The sequence below is a fragment of the Equus przewalskii genome, chromosome 8, assembly GCF_037783145.1.
Source record: "Equus przewalskii isolate Varuska chromosome 8, EquPr2, whole genome shotgun sequence".
In the NCBI taxonomy this organism is placed as follows: domain Eukaryota; kingdom Metazoa; phylum Chordata; class Mammalia; order Perissodactyla; family Equidae; genus Equus; species Equus przewalskii.
In genome coordinates this window covers 65610587-65627532 of record NC_091838.1, presented here as the reverse complement: position 1 = coordinate 65627532, position 16946 = coordinate 65610587, and the positions used below count along the sequence as shown (strand labels likewise).

The window sequence follows — 16946 nt, the reverse complement described above, 5'->3', positions numbered from 1 at the left end:
CTATTGTTTAGGCCACAATCATCTCTTGTTCAAATCAAGAATTTTGAGACAAAAGAACTCCAACTGGACATTCTGTATTCAGTCTTATCTTTTCTCTAATTCATTCTTTATACGGAACTAAAATTACAACATGGTCATGTCATTTTCCTCTCTCTGTGTCTCTCTCTTTCTGTCTTGTCTGAATATTAGGAGGCATCCTTAATTCCTCTTTCCTCTTTTTTCTCCAAACATAAGTCCCATCAACTCAGCATTTAAATTGACCACAGATAGGACCACTTCTCTCCACCCCCAAGTCTGAGTTAAGTGTCTACGTTGGATGCTTCCAGATCCACTGTACTTACCTCTACTAAAGGTAGGCAATGACCCCATTCTTTGGTAAATGTTTCTTTACTTTTCTGTGACCTCTAATTCGTTGTAAATTCTTTAAGGTTTAGGACCTTGTCTTGTTCACTCTTATATTCCTAGCATCTAGCTCTCTCCCAGGTATATAACAGGAGTTCATTAATATGTGATTGAAAAAAGAAAGGAAGGGAGAAAGGAAGGAAAAGAAAGAAAAATGACAATTAGAAAAGTCATATTGTTTATTTTTTAGAAAGATAAGCTATGTTCTTTCATGTAGAAAGTCTCAAGAAAAGAAGACAATCGTTTCTGAAATGACTAGATATAAAGTTGGGCAAAGATACACTGTATGTATAAAAGACACCCAACAGGAGGGGGTGGGCGAGAAAGGTGGAATTGTTAAGAAAAAGAAAATAAACCCATCCTTCATGGCCTCCATTCCAACCCACTTGCCCTGTCTCTGTGCCAACAGATACCATTCCCTGAATGGTACTGAACATTTCCAGCCCAGGCAGAAAACCATTTTAAATGTTGTCTATGCCATAAGAAAAAAATGACTATCGCTACATAAAAACATCATGACAATGAAAAAAAACTAAACCTTAACTAATCCAGTAATTCTTGTGGATGTGAAACTGCTGCTCTGAACCTTTTATTTATTTCTTTATTTTTAAAGTTTAGTTGGTCTAGATTACGGCATTTCGACTGTAAGGAAGGTACTCAATTTCTAGATTTTATCATTCAAATAAGTCAGGAGAAACTTCAAAGAAACTGAGATGATGCTGGCTAATTTCGAGAGTTCACTTTCCCATGTTGACGATACCACCCAAACCCTCACACGACCTCCATGGAGGGATGGTTGAGCAAAAAGTGCAGAATAATATGATGTCAGGCTGCAATGCTAAGTTCCCATGAGTGGAGAAACATGATTTACAATTTTTTTTTCAAACGTGGTAAGCACGCAAAAAAAGAATCTGAGGTTTGATTGCAGAGCAACGTCCTTTCTCTTTGAATGTGTTCTTTTTCCTGCTGCAGTCCTTGTCCCAGGGCAGAAGGACCAGATGTGCAGCGTGATTCGCAAACAATGTGAGGCGACAGTTCTTCCTTGTCTGGAAATACTAAACACATTTCAAAGACACATTTTCAATTGTGCCAAACCCATTTGAAACCACCATCCTTAAAAATGACATTTTTTCTTCTTATTTAAACTTTTTTCCCTTAGACTCAATGTATCTCGAACTGAGCTCTCTGGGTATTTGAAACTGAAAATATTTTTTAAAAGCAATTTTGCAATTAATAAGAGAAAAGGGTTATTTCAATTCTGGAAAAGTCAACCCAATTTACTCCAATATTTTATATCCCTTTTGTGTCCTTAGTTTTCTCTATTGTGTCTCTCCACACATATTTCAGGATGCTTTTCCAGATAAGCATTAAGTATCTTTTAAAAATTACTTTCATTCTTATGTTTATATACTCTACAGAGAACATTAAAGAAATACTCGAATAAAAATGACTTATAATCCCACTCACTGGAAATAACTGCATTCTTGCATTATTTTCTTCACATGTTTTAATAAAGCTAAAGTCATGAAGCTCTCTATATAATTTTCACCCTCATTTCACTCTGAGTAATTTGCCTATCATAAAAATGTCTTCAAAAACATTATGTTTATTGCTAACTAATGTTGGATTTTTAGGTAGTTTTCAATTTTTTTACTATAACAAGTTTTGCAGTCATGAGTTTCTGTACATTTCCCAAGTCCAGAGTCACAGATGAGAAATTACCGTATCAAGGAATATATATTATATAGATTTTGAGGAGTTTGATTCTTATTTCTAAATAACTGTTAAAAAGATGGTAAAAGTTTACTTTCTTACATGCAATATTTCAGAACCATCCCTCTCACGACAATTTTAAGGGCATCGGGCATTGTTTGTTTTCCTTTTCAAATCTCATGAGCAAAGAGGAATGTCTTCGTTATTCTAATCGGCACTTTTGGTTACCAGGATTGTTGAAATTTTATGTGTGTGTTACACACACACACACATTCGTATTTCTCAGCATCCACCAGCTTGCAGATGCACATGGGTGTGTCCCTTATATGGTAATTTTATTTATCTTTCTGGGACTGCCCCTAGGGTTTATATTTCTATGAACATAATCACAATGTCTGATTTGGTTGAGAACTCCGCCCTGGGTTTGAACTCAGGCTCAGATGTTCCAGAGAAGTGCTTTACCAAGGATCAGATTTCTTAACATCACTCAATAGAACCAGATCTATTTAGGCTTCTCTGTTCTCAGGTATGAGCAGCATTAATTCCAAATGCATTCTAAAAAGCCAACCCTGTGTTTTATAGAGCCATTGAAGGGGGAAGCCTGAGTTTATTAAGTAATTATTCCCCAAGGAGGTGGCAGCTAATGCCAAGAGAGAGGATGAGATCACTCTCATTTCCTATCTGGCCTTTTGGATCAGCTCACTCTGTTCCTTTGAGGGGCAATAGGCTGAGGGACTGGAGAATCCTGAAAGACTTCATTTTATAACCATATGTCCCCATGTTTATTACTAAGTATGAGATCACAAGGCCATATGGACTGACTTGGGGATGATATTTTAAGGAATTATTAAAATGATTCATAGTAAGTGCAATGATAAACACAAAGACACAAAAACTGGGATTATGAATAATTTGATAATGTTTTGGACACAGCTACAGTTAACAGTACCCATTGAAGTACCACAGAAGAAGCAAAAAGTGTTAAAATAGCAAAAGACACGGCATCAGCAAATAACCAAGTGACAACAACAAAAAACCCACAGCTTTCAACAGGTTCCTCCAAAGACTCAGTTGTCCTAATTCAATACTGCTACTAGACGGGAAAGAATAACGATGAACATTGCCACCTCACGCCAATGCTGGTCTAACACCTCTTCCTTACAAGAATAACACCCCGTAACTCAGTGTTGGCAACATCTAACCCTTTTCCTGCAAGAACCTGCTGGCTCCTCCCCCTCAAGATTCTCACATTGCGCCTCCTCCACCCCAGGAGCAAGAGATTAAAACACAACAGCCACTCTTTCTAACAGCTCTTCTGAGCTCTGTATTCTGAATTCTCTGAACTGCATCTTGACTTGCCAAACTATTCTCAATGGTAAATTGACAGTAAATAGGAAATACTTGTGGCAAATGCCCGTCATTTATTTTTATTATATAACTATAATAGCTACCATTAATTAACATATATAATGCATTAAGCAAGATGGTAAGCATTTTTCAAAATGCATAAATATATTCTCGCAACCTATAAAATAGATTCTATTATTATTATAATCATTATTCTAGCTACCTTTTATGGCATGCCTACTGTGTTTCAGACATTGAGTTCAATGTATTACAATAATAATATTTATACTCTTCTTAACAACTCTCCGTGATATGCATTAAAGTCATTTTATAAATAATAAAACTGAGACTCAAAGAGGGTGATTAAATTATACGTGAAGCACTGACTACAATGGTTGACATTTAGAAAATGCCTAATAATATTACCTATTTTATTATTAATGTTATTTATTTTATTATTAATATTAATTTTGATGTCACAGGACAAGCTTTTAGGATGGAGATTTGGCTTGGGAAGGCATACCATATACAAAAAAATAAATGTTTGTACCTTTGTGCTCCATTTTATTAATAATACTAATATTATTCATGTTAATAGTATTAAATAATATTAATAAATAATAGAAATATCAATACCATTACTATGTATGTGCAATATATGCAATATATTATATAGTACACAAATACTATATACTACTTAGCACTATATGATATACTAAAATAGTACTATTATTAATATCATTATATATGATAACAATATTAATATTGTTAATAAAATAACTTCTCTTTATTGAGTACCTACTACATGCCAAAAAGTGGGCTAAGAACTTATTTGGATGTTCCTCATTTTACCCTCAAAAAATTCTGTTCAACAAATTCCTGTGTTAATTCCTGACTTCCACATGAAGAAGTGGAGGATAAGAGAGATGAATTAACTTGCCCCAAGCCACACAGCTTGTATAAAGAGGGTCAGGAGCTGAATTTAGGCCGTCTGACTCAAGAGCTCTAGTTCTTAATCATTGTGTCTTTGAGAACTAGGAGGAACCTTATAAATCTTTTTGTATTTAACTCCTTATTTTACATATGAAGAAATGGTGAGGGAAAAAAATTGCCCATGATTACACAGCACTTATTGGCCTAGCTGAAATTTAGTGATAATAGTCTTATTGTTTGCTTACTAGGCACAGTCACTGTGCAAACATTATCTTACTTAAAGCCCCGATATCCACGTAAGTTAAGTTCTCGTACAATCTCCTTTGTACTATAAAGGAAACTGAAATTCAGAGAGGTTAAGCAGCTTGTCCAAGCCCACGAGAAAAGCTGGGCATTGGAAGCGGGTAGCCTGGCTCCTGAATTTTTGCCTTTAACTGCTGTTCACTCTCTGGGTCAGCCATCTCTCACCCCAACACCTTTTCCAGAGCACCACGATGTTTTCCATTTCTTCCCCAGAGGCAATAGTGTGCTGGAGCCACATCACACCAACTTGCAGGAACTAATTGTTAAATGTCCAGGATTTTGCTAGCTGGTGGTCAAACACATCATTTTTAGAAGTTAAATTTTGTAAACTTGCAATTAAATAAATTATATTAAAAATAGAGGTAAATCTTTTTGTACCTTTGTCACCCACTTTATTTGTCATGCTAATAATAATAAGAAGAACATTAATAATAAAATTAATAAGTAACACTAATAAAACCAATACCATTAATAATATTACTACTGGGAATAGTATATACTTTACTATACACTATATTATAGTTCTACATTTCCAAATCCTAATTATTTTTCTACCTTTGCTCGTACCTAGGCTCTTGAGATTGTGTGCCTATTATATCCGTATGGTGGGAGTACTACAGCATGGCGTGCTACAGCACATCTTTTCCCAACTCTGCCTTTAGTGATGTCATGTTGGTGGCTTGAAATTGCCCACAGTAGGACTATGTACACCACAGAAGTGGACAAACACTAAAAATCAGTGCGTTTATTCCCTTATGTAGTCAGTTGTTAAACATTTACCAGTACCACTGCCAAGGGTCATGAGTATTAAAAGAGAAGTCACCAAAAAATTTTTCCTAAATAATTTATGTTACATGATGAAACCTCAAGTTTATGTTACACTCATTCGAAAGATATAATATGGATTCACTGGATTAAAAAAAAATTAACTGTCTTGGTGATACTACTGACAGCTTATGAGTACAAACACTTCAAAATGACAGTTCCTAGAGAATTTTAGCTGATACTCAAGCCAAGAGGCTTTTAAACATCTCCATGAAATCTCTCTCTTTCCTTCTCTATCTCATGTAAGCAACTTAGTATAAGACAGAGGATGGAAGGAAGATAATAGATTCTTTTTTTTTAAAGATTGGCACCTGAGCTAACATCTGTTGCCAATCTTCTTTTTTCTTCTTCTTCTTCTTCCCAAAGCCCCCTAGCACATAGTTGGATATTCTAGTTGTGAGTCCCTCTAGTTGTGGCATGTGGGACGCCGCCTCAGCATGGCCTGATGAGCAGTGCCATGTCTGCACCCAGGAACTGAACCAGCGAAACCCTGGGCTGCTGAAGCCGAGCACATGACCTTAACCACTGGGCCACGGAGCCGGCCCCAAGATAATAGATTCTAAATTCACATAATATACTACAGTGTGGACCATCGGATCAACCGTTACAGTTTCCACTGATGGATCCCACCCTTAAGAGGGACAAAGTAGTGAAAAGTGACATTAAGCCCACAGGCCGGAGGAAAAATCCAGTCAAATGTGAGAAGTGCACAGCCTAAGAGATGCAAACCAGTCCATGGGCTCCCAGACTGCCTGGCTTGGTAATATGATGCTTGGTAATTCTGCCTCGTGGGTCACTGGTTCAGCCTGGCTTACATTGAGAGTAGATGAAAGCTGCTGGCAGCAGCAGGTGATTTAATGCTCTGAATGAAATGAAGCAGCTATCTCAGCTCAGTTCTGCATGGACTCCTGTTTCTTCCCATAACAGTTGGCAGTCATTAGCACTCTTGTTGACAGTTTCTGCAGAAAGGCCAAAATCATAGTATGCCCAGAGATTAAAATCACATCGCAACTTGGTGGTCCCTCCAGCACAGAGCGGGAAAGGTGAAAAATCTTGTTCTGCCATTTGGTCCCATTAGAGAACTTTCCAGCAGTATACTGCTTACTCAAGGACCCTGAAGTCAAGAGTTCAAAGGAGCACTAGAAGGAAACAAAAAAATGTTTGTAAAGCCTCTTTGCTCTGTCATTTCCTTTCGATTTTAGATAGGAAAATGCAACATTTCTAAGGTCACAGTCTTAAATCAAATTCTTTGGGGGGCCATTTTCAGTAGAGGAAAATTTTGAACAGCTGAATTCTGTTTGAATTTGTAGGACTTATTTTGAAATTGTTAAGTTGGAAAGACAATAAATTATAGCGTGGAATTTTACAGACCTCATAATGGTAGAAAAGCATAGCTGAGCAAAATGACCTCTCCAAGCTATTTTAAATATTTAGATCTCTGGAAAAAAGACTAAGGCGGTGTCGTAGAATCAGAGACTGGGAACTGAAAAGGACAATAGTGGAAGAGACTAAGAGGTTTGCACTTCAGTCCCAACTCTATCATTTTAGAGCACTATGAGCTTCAAAACTCGCTGAACTTCCGTCTCTGACAGCCTATGGTCGGTCCAGATCTTTTTATAAGCAGATAAAATATTTCTATACAAATTTTACCAACGAAATATCTAAGAATGTTAACATCTACAAAGCACTTGGCATAAGGTCTCAAATAGAATAAGCACTATGTAATTTTTTGTTCTATTATTTTTATTATTCTTATTATGATTGTTATTAAAAATGCTAAATTACCCAAAACAAATTATAAAAGAGTTTTAGGAAACTAAAACTCCAGCCCTGGCCTGGACAACTTTTTTTCATCAAAATGTCATACCTAATAGGTGATCATTTCCCAAAATGTTGTTCAGCTCTGAAGACACTGACAACTTCCAGTTTCTTAGCTGGAGTCAGGTTTATAGTTTTTATAGAACTGGAGCCTGTTGTTTATAATGACCAAAGACCACTTATTCATGGTGAATCCAACCACATGATATAATGGATTTTCCAGTTGTTAACAATGAAGGAGAAAGTGGTAAGTTTAATTTGGGATTTCGTGGGCAGATAAAAGTTTGAGATTTCAAATTAATCCCAGGTATGAACATTTGTTACTGTACAAGAAAGTAAATCCAATTTCTCCAGATATTCTGATTTTTCAAGAGTAATCAGAAAAGCATCCTCATTTCCAAATGTTGTCAATTATTTTAAATTTTATAATAATTTCCTTCAGGGTAACAAAGCCACCTGTGGGCTTCCCCTGGCTCATGCTGCTAGATAGCACCTTTGACTATATATGTGTGTGGAGTTCAGTCACCCACCAAGACTCCATCATGTACGTACAAGGTCTTAAGTAAAAGAATTCTACAGGTATTTCAAATGTTGAAATTGTGAATCCTAGTGACTTGCAGCATCAAGACATGAGCAGAACCAGTCAAGGAACACCACCTGAAGTTTTATTTAAAAAGCTTATTTGTTTCTGTTTGGGCACAGCACACGTTACACTTGGCCAAGGTATTTAACCTTTTAGACACTTCACCTATATGTTGAGAAACTTGGTCTATAAGATATCTGACGACACTTTCATCTACAATTATAGCTATTTGAGATTTGGACACAAATTGAGAGAAAAACAGTGTGGATTGCGTGTTATGGAAGACAATTGGGTAAATTATCTTATGATGAGAGGTTCTCTATCTAGAACAGATTCTGCAAAGGATAGAAATATAAAAGAATCAATGAGGATTTAACTCTTGTTTCTTGTTGTTGTTTGCCTTTTTGCATATAGCAAGAACACATTTTTCTCTTAATTTCAGACATTTGAATTTTTAGTTATATAAGTAATACATGAATGGGGGAAACTAAAGCATCTAAAGTAAAATTATTAGTCCTCACAGAAATATGCCCACATCCCTGAAAATCATTACTAAGAATTTTGTATTATTCTATAGTTTGTTTTCTTTGCTTATTCAAGCATATAAGCACATTTGTAGGTTGATTTGTTTTTCTTACAAATATGGAATTGCATTCAATATTTTATCTTATAATTTCCTGTATTTATTATACTTGACACCCTTCCTACATATATATTTCCTTCTAAATACATTTGGTCTACCTCATTCTTTTTTTTTTTTTTTTTTTTGAGGAAGATTAGCCCTGAGCTAACATCTGCCACCAATCCTCATCTTTTTGCTGAAGAAGATTGGCCCTGAGCTAACATCTGTGCCAGTCTTCCTCTATTTTATATGTGGGATGCTGCGTCAGTGTGGCTTGATGTAGGTCCGTGCCCAGGATCTGAACCGGCAAACCCCAGGCTGCCAAAGCAGAGCATGCACACATAACCACTGCACCACTGGGCTGGCCCTACCTCATTCTTTTTGATAGCTGGATGGTATTCCATTCTTTGGATGATTGAAATTTATTCTATAATTTGGTGGCACTAAATTATTCAACCATCTTCCTATTTAACATTTATATTGTTTCCAGCTTCTTAAAATCAAAGACATGCTGCAATCATTTTTAGAATTTGATAAACTGATTCTGAAGTCCATGCAGGAGAAAAATATGCAAGAATTGTCTAAAAGTCTTAAAACTCAATAATGGTAATTTGGTGAGAGGATTTATTGTTTATTGAGACAATATAAAGCTACTATCTTCAAAATAATAAAGCACTTGCTCAGGCCTATACAATTGAATCAAAGAACTGAATTCAAAGGCCAGAAAAAAATCCAGATACATAGGAGAACTTAATAAATGAAACAACTAATCTGCAAGTCATTGGGGAAATTATGAATTTACCAGCAATTGGTATTAATAATCATTATTTACTGGAAGAAAATAAATGTAGCCCCAATTGTGTGCCCATAGACAAAAATAACTTAAGACGAAAGTTCCAATCATAAAAATAAAATATTAAAAGAAAAAAATTAAGTTAAGAATGTATATACCCTTGGGGTAAAGGGAAGCTTAGTAAGGAAGATGGAAACAAAAAAATAAAAAGGAAAAATAAAATACCAGATAAAATTATAAAACAATGAAACATAAAACATTTGAATGGGAAAAGGCAACTTAAATTTAAAAAACAATAACAACGTGGGAGAAAATATTTGCTATGCAGAAAAACAAGAGATTAATACTCTTAAGATATAAGTAGATCTTCAAATTAGTAAAAACGATGTATAGTGCAAGGAACACTGATATTCAGGGAGGTGAAAATAAAAGCAACAATAAAATAAAACTTTTGGCTCTTCAGATTGGCAAAAATGAAAGATCTTGTTAACGCCCAGTGCTCATGAGATTGTGAGGAAAACAACACTCTCATACACTATTTTTCAAGAGCAGTGCTGAATCTGGAAATTTCTATAAATTTTGGAAAATAAATCTGGTTATATTATTGTAAACTGTAAGTTACGCATATGATTTGATCTAGCACCCCACTTCTGGGACATTATTTTTCAGAAAATACTGACTGATGAGTGTATAGAGATATTCTTTTCAAAGAAGAATTTGGTTTATTGTCTCTTGAATAAAATAGACAAGCATCCAGAAAACTGTGGGTCAATTTGGGCCAATTTGGGTGCCTGAACATAAACATGCTTCCTTTTTAATGCTCCTGCTCCTCTGTACCAGAAAACTCCATAGGAGAAAAAAATGTCAACAAAGTGTAGCCTTGCTCTTCTTCCTCACTGGAAACGCTAGCAAGAAAGAGGGGAAAGCTAAGCAAAGCAAAATGGATGTGTGAGGGACTCAGGCAGGAAGCTAAGGTTGTGCAATTCAACAAGGGTCACGGAGCCAGGTATTGACAAATGAGTAAAATAATCCTGCTCTCCATCGTTTTGCAACTGGGTGGCGAAAGAAAGACAAGCGCACACGTTAGACAAGGTCCTAACAAAATGTTTTAACAGGTTAATGGAAGAACAGTCACTTCACAAATATAAGCAAACTCAGGGCCAAATCCTAAGGAGTTTCTCAATTAACGCTTTGAGATACACAACAAAAGGCAATCCGATTTTTGGCACTACTATGTTTAACCAGAAAAATAAAGTCATAATGGCCAACCACACAGCCTTTTTGGGATCCCATGTATTAATTCAATCTGTACTAAGTTAAAGGGAAAAGGATAATTAAACACACATACACTCCCAGAAACCAAAATGCCTAATGCTCATCGAACAAAGAAATAGCACTAAATTTATTGCACTGTTTGTCCGAAGGAAGTTGATCAAATATGAGTAGTTACTATTTTTCATGCACTGTATTAGACATTAAGATAGAAAGATGAAGAGAGATATGGCACATTTTATCACTAGAGAATCAAACTAAAACAGATGCATTATCTCTACACCTACCGACGTCTTTCTAAGGAGAAATGGGAAGCAGAGACTCGGAGCGATAAGGAAAAGGTCTACAAACAAATCTGTCCCCTTATTCCTGTAATTTGTCTGATTCAGCACTTTTGTCCCCTAGATTTTCCTTAGAGACGTAAGACAGTGTCCCTTTCTTTGTCAAAAGGCCCATTTTCTACACTTTTCCTCAGTCTGTTACTTGTTTTCCTGGTCACAATTAATGGGAACAAAACATCTGCTCTTTACTGAGTGTCTGCTGGGTGTCAGGGACTTTGCCAGGCATTTTGTATCAGTTGCCTTCTCTAGTGTACCCAACAACCCCGCGAGCTTTGTATTTTCTGTATTTTATAGATTAAGGAAACCTAGAGGTTCAAAGTTATTGGTAACTTGGAAAGGATCTTACCTCTATCACATGGCAAAGATGGTCCTCAGACCCTTGTGTGCTAAACTCCAAAGCCTATGGTGTGCTTAAGCATGTTGTTGGTCTATGGCCTCAAGATGGAACATTTTGAAACACAGATTGCCATGCTTTGTACTACAGTGCTCATTTCTCTCTTCATGACATTTTGACTTTTTTTTTTCCCCTTGTGACCAGACCTATAGATTAGGGTTAATTTGCATGACTATTTAACTCAGGAGTAAATAAACTAAATATTCTCTACTGGTCCTTGCTTTTAGAGGATCTCACATTCAGAAATGATATTGTAAATGCAGGAAGGTAAAATGAAAATATTTAGAAGTTGGTAAATTACAGGTCCTTTGTTAAGGAAAGATTTGATTTGCCTTTGTCTCTGTTTCTGCCAAAGAAGGACTAAGGACACACAATGCCTAGACTGGTTTTGATGTCTAATAGATGGATTTCTCTTGAGAAGCTGAGATAATCTCTGATATTTATATAGTGGCAATCATATCCCTGGCACTTAGCCGTGGCCAGAAAGATTAGATAAAAACCCTTAAGAGATCAGTGTAATATAACCCAGACTCTGATGCATCTGTTCTCTGTTGGCCTTCGAAGTCAGGTCCCACATGCCATTTTTCACAGTAAATCCAAGGCACAGTTTGAAGATTCTATACTATGATTATTTTTTCTTTTCAGTTATTTTTAGTACTATTGTCTTGGTTCCTGAAACTTTCTTGACATAAAATGTTTAAATACTCAATTTTCTTTTATAAATTCAGCATCATAATATGAAGGTTCTTTAATTATACACCAAACTATGACTGATACTGAGATGGACCTCTATCTTAATCATTTTTTGAAAGGAAAAATAATGATTAATTAATTTCATCTCCTAATCCTCAGACTTCATTCACTCCGTTTCATATTCACTCCATTTCTCTTCTCCCCACTCCGTGTTTCTCTTCAGTACACAGTATGGGGCAAAAGGGATGCTTGGTGATTGGTTGGAAGTGTTGGGATAAAAAACAAGCCTTTCCATATCCCTTTGATTATTTTTACAGATTGCCCAATGTTCCTTTTTAAAGACTGACATTTCTTAAAAGCCCCAGAGTGATTGCTTACACTAATCCTAATGTATATCTAAGCATATCGGCCTCTTGGCCTGGTTTCTCTGTTTGAAATTGAATGCACATTGAACCCTACCAGGTCCCTTCCTGCTCTCCCAGTCCCTCATACACCCATTAACATATATACACACAAATTTTTTTGTCAGTATATATTCTCTAAGGTTCAAAGCATCCCATTAAAATACCCACACACATTTCTTAACCACTACCACTCTTTCTGGGGTCAAAAGAACACACTCCTTCCATAGGTTTTTCTTACAAAGATGCTAATTAATATATATATATTTATATTTACCTTGATTTACAACCAGTTTCTCCTATACAATATTTTTAGTTTTATGTTCAGTTCATTGTAATCTCAATCCATGTAGCATGCTTCCTATCTGAAACAATGTCTTTAATGAAATATTTGACATGCGTTTTGAAATCTAGTAATATTATAATCATAATTTTCAATTGGCTTATTCTTTGATATGGCCCACTCCTTCATTTTTCACTTTATTATTAACCAATATTAATTAAAGAAAGTAAAGTTACTAGGAGGAATGTAAAATCCCTAAAAGAATATTATTCTGAAAGTTCTTTTCTTGGGGTAGGTGGGGGCAAAGAACAATGGCAAAACAGAACTGCCTCCTCTGAGGTTTGAACTCAGGACCTTCAGATTATGAGACTGACACGCTGCCTACTGCGCTAAGGAGGCACACAGAGTGCTCTTGATTCCTTATATATTGTTCTCCTGACATAGACACAGACACAATAGCACTTTCCTTTGAAGACTGAAAACTGGTAGAATGCTAGAATCATCAAATTTCTTTTATTGTCTACAAAGTATATTTCAATGATTGGTTCAAATTGTCTTTCAAAATCGAAGTTGCTTTGATTATATACATGGAACTTTCCAGTGTAGAGATGCAATACATTGAGGTAAAGTAAAACTAGCCAGTGTTTTTATAAGACTTTCCCTTATACTAAGCTTTCTGCCCTTAAAGATCCAGGAAAGGACTGAGGACATAGTGGGAACATTTTTGGAAGCGGGTGAGTTGCAAAATGTTGCTTATTGTCCTGATATTTAATACAACTTAATTGTGAAGAATATAGCTCCATTTTGTTCTTTACCCGGAGACAAACGATAACATTCTCCCGAAGGTCAGAATTTAACTTGCTAACATGGTGCTAGTTGAACAACCATGCCATGCCGGGTAGGTCACATCAGGTAATTTCTGTAGGCTTCTAAAGCCACTAGTAGTTTTGGATGATTTTTCCCTGCAGATCTTCTCTGCTTTTTCTACTGCCTAGTTAAGATGAAAAGAGAAATTAAAGTGTTTCCAGTCCCAGTAGGTCAAAGAATCACTAGGTGCAAATCTAGGAAACCGGAACAAAGAAATTCAGACGGGCAGACCTGGGTCAAATGAGGAAGGGAGTTTATTTATTTTTCACTTCTCTGTGGGGCCATCTGTGTGTTGGATGTAAACTCAATGTGAAGTTAATTTCATGGAAGAAGGATACTGATGTTAAGGAAATCACACAATACTTATTTAATTCACATACCTACACATCTTCAGGATTCCTGTTTTACTTTGTAAAATAGAGCACTAATTGTTTGCCTTTGAATTAGCTACCTGAGTTGTCATTTTGAAGTTATCAGTTCTATACTGTCAGTGATATTTACTCAGATTTGTCCTTTCAAGAGTTCTGAATTTAAAGTTAATTTAGCAGTAAGTTGTCCTTCCAAAGCCTATGTTGTCCAGAGGGCAGATAAGACTTAATTATTTTGTTTGCTGAAAGAAAAATACATATATGACCATAACGTTGTCACACCTACTTGGGAATGCAAAAAACAAAACACTAGAAATGGATCACAGAGAAGAAAAAGAGGGTCAATATAGGAACATGACTGAGAATAGACACCCTACCAGGCAGAATGATGACATTGTATTCAGGTGCTTTTTTATTCTGGAGAGTAATTGATTTTAGTAAACTATTGTGTTAAGGATAGAAATTACAATTATGATACAACCAAATATTTCTGTTGTTTGTGGGAGGATCTTGGCAAAGTTGATTGGTCATGTCACTCATGTTTTGTCTGCTGAACTAGAATGTAAGCTCCTGCAGGTCAGGAATGACAGTAATTTTTTCTGCACAACTCTTTTAGAAGATACTCAAAGATGCTTTCTGCCTCCCAGACCTATAAAATGGTCCTGCCCAAATCCATCTCACTCAAGGCCCTAGACACTCTTCTGATTGGGGGCAGAGGGCAAATTGGACATCAAAGAGTTGCCAAAGGCTTTTCTGCTGCTGAAGGCTGAAGAGCTCTTGATGATTCTTTGATCTCTGCCTCCATCCCCCTCCCCCGGCACTGCCCCCACACACACCTCACAGTCAGTCTTCCACCAGGCCCCACCCTGGGTCTCTGCTCTCCTCAGCTTCTCTCACAGAAGACCCCTGGCATCCTGGTCTACATTAAGCAGCAAAACTAAACAAGAGTGCAAACAATCAACCTTCTAATCCAGACAAGCTGCTATCATAGCCTTTGGCTCCCTTATCTGAAAAGAGAAAACATTTGGGGAAATCTTTTAAGTCTCAGTAAAAAATCAAGAGCAGTTTTTTTTCCCCCTCTTTATTTAATATAGAACCTAGGTTTTATTGCTATTGCTATCTTTGGCCCACTGCAGAAGAACCAAGAAGGAAAATTCTAGGGAATCAAATCTGAAGTTTATATCCCTCCAGTAATATAATTCTTGAAAATCAAATTTTAAAAATTAAAGTTAAGTCTATTGTGAATGAATCTGCCCTGAAGTGTAGCATTCCATTAACTGCCATGTAAAAGCCGATGATGGTTTCTTTTGAGAACAAACTGATAGGGTTGTAGTCAAAAAGTGTCTAAATGTTGGAATCTCTTACATACTCAAACATGCAATAAGAACAATTGGAAATGAATTTCAATTTCATCAAGAGAGGCTTGGTTCAATATAAAATTATTGTCTTGAACGTATAAGATGTTTTAGAATCAACTTTAATGAAAGAGAATAGATTCTCACTAGCTTTGATGTTTCAGATTTTGAATGCCTGAAGGAAGGGAACTGAACCTCATGACCTTCTGAGGACTCTACTCTGTGTGGGAAGGTCATTTCAGCCCAGGAATCAGCAGATGGTGTCCACACTCGATTGATCCCCTAAGTCAAAGCTGGCATATCGAATCACTCAAGTCTTTTCTGCTAAATAGCAATTGCACAGTACAATCATCAATACATTTCCCCAAAGATGGGCATTGATTAGCTTAATTTTAATTCATCTGACATGCACTGAGAACCTTCTATGTGCCGAGTTCTATGATTTCTCTACTGGTAGGTATAAGGAATAATAGAGCAAAATTGAAAAATTCATTCCCAAAGTATATTTGTAGCTTCAGTTTCGTCCTCTGGCTTTTTCTATTATTAGTTGAGAATTAAAAGGTTCACAGAAAGCTCAACATGTAAGACAATCCGCTCTTCCTCCTAAACTGAAGGAGAAATTGGAAAGTTTTTAATGGAGCTTTAAATACCCGGGCCTAATTGCTAGGCACTGAGATGTTTTAAAGCAGATAAAATAGAATAGTATGTTGATCTTGAAATGAGTATACAGCTTTTTCCTTTGTCACTTCGTAACTATTCTGGCATCTTTCAACTACTAAACGTAGATGCCCCCCAGAGTTCTACCCTCAGTCTTCAGATAGAAGAAGGAGAGATTTTCTTTTTTCTTACCCACCCACACCTCGTCTATGGTCACCTTAAAGCAAATGACTTCTAGTGTCTCTCTCAGATCTCTATATCCAGCTCTCTTACCTCAATTCTTTCCTCAAATATCCCCTCAACATAACGCCTACCCTTACTACCCTGTTTAAAATGACAACTATTCCCTGCCACTGCACCCCAAATCCTATTACCACGCTCTATTTTTGTAACATTTAAATATACTAATAATTAAACCAATTATTGCTTATTTTTCATATTTTACCCTCTTCCCATGTTATAGAACGTAAGCTCAAGGAGAGCAGGAATTTTTGTCTGTTTTGTGTCTGATGTGTATTCAATGTCTGAGAAAAACTCCTGGCACACAGTAGTCCCTCAAAAATATTCTTTGAATATGTGAACATATCAACTCCAACTCCTGAGTCAACTATTTCTGTTAAGTGTCTTATTTTCTCATCAGATTCAAAGTTCGGGTTCCATATTTGACTCTTTCTTCACTTTTCTCCATATATCCTAAGAGTCAACAGGTGTTGACTATGCTTCATTAATGAATTCTATTCCCACTTCCAATTCTATTCCCCCTACCAGAAGCCTAGTTGAAATTCTCATTTTGTCTTTCCTGATTGAACACAACAGCCTCTTAATTAATTTCCTTTTCTTTAGCCTTTCCCTTTCATAGCTCATTTTATGTGTTGCTGCCTTCCTAAAACAGAGCCTTGACTGGGTGATGGCAGTTCATTGATTCCTTCATCAAATATTTATCAAGAGCAAATATATGCCAGGCAAGGATTGAAAA

The 16946-nt window shown here is 36.3% G+C and overlaps 1 long non-coding RNA gene and 1 other non-coding gene across 2 annotated transcripts in view; one reads left to right on the top strand and one right to left on the bottom strand.

Moving 5' to 3' along the window:
- Positions 1 to 102: 102 nt before the first annotated feature.
- Positions 103 to 16946, top strand: part of LOC139085335 (uncharacterized) — a 36086-nt gene continuing 19242 nt past the window's right edge. The window contains exon 1 of the long non-coding RNA XR_011543618.1: positions 103 to 352. This is a non-coding gene — a long non-coding RNA (uncharacterized lncRNA). The remainder of the gene's footprint in view (positions 353 to 16946) is intronic.
- On the bottom strand, positions 13050 to 13122 carry TRNAM-CAU (transfer RNA methionine (anticodon CAU)). Its single transcript has one exon. It is a non-coding gene; the product is annotated as a tRNA-Met (tRNA).